Genomic DNA, 4,061 nt, shown 5'->3' with positions numbered 1-4,061 from the left:
TCAAATTTCCTGGTTTCTAGTAAGTGACTGGAGTCAAGTGAAGACACAGATCACAACCAATATTCATTTGAACACCTTCATTAATAAATCTGTCACAATTACTAGACTCAAGCTGTTACTATTCATGCCAGACAGCCTTGGACACTGTACATTAATGTACTTCATCACAGCTCATTCATGCACATACTCCCCAGTAGGAGCAACACCAGGAGGCCAGCCCTGAGAGACCAGCAGCTTCTAGCTGCCTGTTCAAGAAGACCCTCAGGGGCTCCTGATTTCATCAGGTGATATGTATAATTCTGTAATCTTTACTAACCTCTTGGTTGTCATCCTAGTTGTACAACTCGTTGTTGATGGTGATGTGTGCTGGTGGGCTTGGGCAGATTCAGCGGGTCTTGGTGTTGTGGATTTGGCAGTTCTTGAGTATTTGGCAGGACCACTAGACTTCAGAGATTACCAGTATTACTCTCACAGCATACACTCTTTTTCTGTTCAGCCTGCTGTCTTCTGATGGCTGTTTCTCCATCCATACAGAGGGGTACCTATGAAACCCATTCATATTTCCTCACAGGAAGGGAACTTTTATGACATTGCTAAGGACTTTGTGCTATTAATCCCATCCAAACTCCACATATAAAACTGGAAATCCTTCTTCCCTTCCAAACTCAAAATTAATTGTTGAGTATGTAGGGAGCTCCCATTTAACTGCAATTAATTTAATGCTTTGCTCTTGGTTACCTAAAATCAGTGCTTAAAGACTTAGCTAAAAATCTAAAATTGCCTTGCCTTCTGAAAATTCCAGTTATGAGAAATGTATTATCATTTGAGGATTGTAATACTGGATTTAAAAATCCACTTCATTAAATTAATAAATCTTTATTTTCTTATAAATTATTTTCATGTATATTTACAAGGCATCAAAACACCATTAAACTGAAACTGTGATAAACATTTAAAAAATATTTTTTTTCATGCAATTTTGCTACTTATTAGTTATTTCCAACCAGCACTATCAGTCACCAAATGTTTGTGCTGTCAATTTAAGTTCAGGTAGTCACAACACGTTATAGTTGAGTATCTAAAGGAAAAAAAAATCTCTAAAGGTGCAGTATATGTGTCTTAGATTGGCAGGCTGATTCAGAATAAAAATATGCCCAATTGGCTAGATCGTTGGGAAGCATAAGGTTTTTGACTTAAATTTATTTTTATATGTAAAGTTTCAGTGCCATCTTCCACAGTACGAAAGTGTGGGAACCTGTCTCTAAGGCCATTTGCAGAAGAAAACTGGAAATGTGGCACTGAAATACTGCATGCACTGGAGCTGATGCCTTTTTTGGGCATTGGATGATCACTCCTGTCTGTACAAGGACAGGACCGACCGCAGATTTTGCTGTGCAGGGGACTCAGAGAGGCCAGAATTTCTGTTTCACAGAGAGGCAGAGTACAGCTAAGCAGTATCTCCACATGAAACAGTTGTTCTTGGGTGTAGTGGATGAATGACACTGTTCACATTGGGTAGTACATTGGATCTCACTGCTCCGCTGGGAGAACTGCCTTGATGGTTCAGTCCTCCTGCTTCCACGGGCGAGGACAGTCTGAGGAATGCACTGGTGGCTGCTGTAGGAAGTTGTTTCTCCCCAAGCCATGCTCCTGTATGCAGCAGCAGACAGACTGGTTTTCCTGGGTTCTGGTCAACCAGAACTGTTTGTGGAACCATTGCTCCTTTGCTGCCACTCACCTGCTCCCAGTGTCCACCTCAGGGTGGTGCTTTAGGCAGGTGGACTTTGCCTCTGGCTAGGTGATACAACTGATCATTTCCTGGAGTAGAGTTCTTCCTGCCCTAGGGAGCAGGAATGGACTAGGAAGGATGGGGAGACACTTCCTAATAATGCTTCAAGACCTAAATTTTCCAGAATATTTTCCAGAAAACCTTAAGAATGAAAGTCAAAATAGAAATATGAACCACTCTTGAAGGTATTTCAATTATGCCTTTCGCAATTATGTGAAAGACTCAGAGATGCCTCCAGTTTTGCCATGTGCTTCTGCCCCAGATTCTGAGCAGTCATGTGCTTCCTGCCTAAATCCCTTAGGATTTAAGCCTAGGATTAAGTGAAGGCGTATATTAATAATTATCTTACTGGCCAGGCAGGAACACCTGAGCTACAAAAGCCTAGCATACATGGCAGGTAATAGTGACAAAAATCTGTACTCAGCATTCACTGAATAAGGAAAAAAACTGTAGGAATAGTGACTGAAGGTTGGAACCACTTTTTTTGGTAGCTTAATTCCATAACAGCTAGACTGCAGGCACAGATCTTTTTTATCCTGTGCATTTTGCAGTCTTCTATACAAGGATTCACCTTCAATAGGAAAAATGGATAGAAGTGTTTTGTTCAGCTTTCAGTGGAATTTGTAAGAGATGGTAATAGAAAATAGATGCTGGTAATTAAATAAGGTTCATATGCCTGTCATATAATAGGTGCTCCACCAGCCAGTCTGCCTTAGAAGATGAGGGAAAGGCTAGATCATATCTTTGGAAGAATGATTAAATGTTTTCTGTAAGGAAGATCACAGGTTTGATGCCTGATACTTCCCAGAGTGCTAAATCATATACACTAGGCAGCCTATACAGAACTGCAGAAATAATCTGTACTCCACATTCCCTGTCTGAGGGTATATCAGTTGCTTTCTGCAGGGTTCTGTTTCTCTCCACTGACTATATAAGGGTGTTAAGATAGTAATCTTAAAATTAAAAAAAAAATCACTTTCAAAAGGACAAACTTGTCCTTGTTCTAAGTGTCTGTCACCTAAATTCTGTCTGTAGTTAAGGGAGAACCGTGGGTACTGACAGAAAATGATTAAGGGCATCCTGAGAAAGATGTATCAAAAAAGGTGGAGTTAACTCCTGGAGGTGCCTTTTATCTTCAGAAACTCTAGAGACACCTGGACCTCCATATAAAACAGCCAAATTAAAAAAAAAACACAACCAACCAATAAACATACAAAAAAACCACCCCAAAGACTTTTTTAAACCAAGGCAAAAAAATCTGGGTAACCCTTGATAAATCAATTTCTTAGGAGACCAGGGAAGGCACCTAGATCAGAAATGCACACTGAGGTAATGCTGAGCACTGTTATAGGAGTTTGAAGATGCTAGGAATGCGAAGATCCTACACCCAACCTGTGGAAAACTGGTGAGGACATATCAACAAGAACTATGTTTAGTTTCTCTGTCTTAGCTTCTCCAATCACATCTCATTTAGTTTCCACATTCTTGACAAAAAAAGCATTTTCTGTTTTCTCCACTTTGAAGTGAGAATAATATTAGCGTGTTCTTTACTGAATTTGATATATATGAACATCTTTGCTTGGCTAGATGCTGAGGACAGCATTTAGTGAAACACCAATGAGACTAGTTTTTTCTCCATTATCAAGTTTTCAAAACCAGGAAATAACTGAATATAGCTCTTAAAATGACAATTAGGGCTCGATTTACAGTAGATAAAATATACATAACCTTGTCTTTCAGTGTATGTCTTTCTAAAGTGGAAAAAGTATAAGGGAGAAGATAGACAAAGTGAACTATTTATAATGCTTGAAGGGTGACTTTCAACAAAGACACAAGCATATTTGCCAGGAATATATGTATAAAGAGATCCTTTTTGGAGCCTGTACAGCTTTTACATGTTTAAAGCCAGACGAGTAAGTGAGGGACGGCTCTCTTTTTCATTTTGATTGGTAATTCTGAAAAGTTTGTCTTCACTATGAAGCATGCCATTAGAACTGAAGCTAGTGTTCCTGATTGCTAGTAAAAGACCCTTTCCTGAACTGTATCCTAGAATTAGCAAATGGGAAAAAATATTTTTCTTTATTTTCTAAAGGTAGATCCAGTTAATGTTTATCAAAAAATATTTGTACTAACAAACCTGAGGGAGTAGCCTGCCATGGCATGTCAGGACAAGAATAATTTAAATTGTTGTTGACATCAGACTGATCATAATTCAAGTCTCTGATGGGAGAGTTTTAATCCTCTACAGGTGCATCCCAAATAAATTGCATCC

This window comes from Athene noctua, chromosome 18, assembly GCF_965140245.1.
Source record: "Athene noctua chromosome 18, bAthNoc1.hap1.1, whole genome shotgun sequence".
NCBI lineage: Eukaryota > Metazoa > Chordata > Aves > Strigiformes > Strigidae > Athene > Athene noctua.
This window is presented reverse-complemented; position numbering follows the sequence as displayed.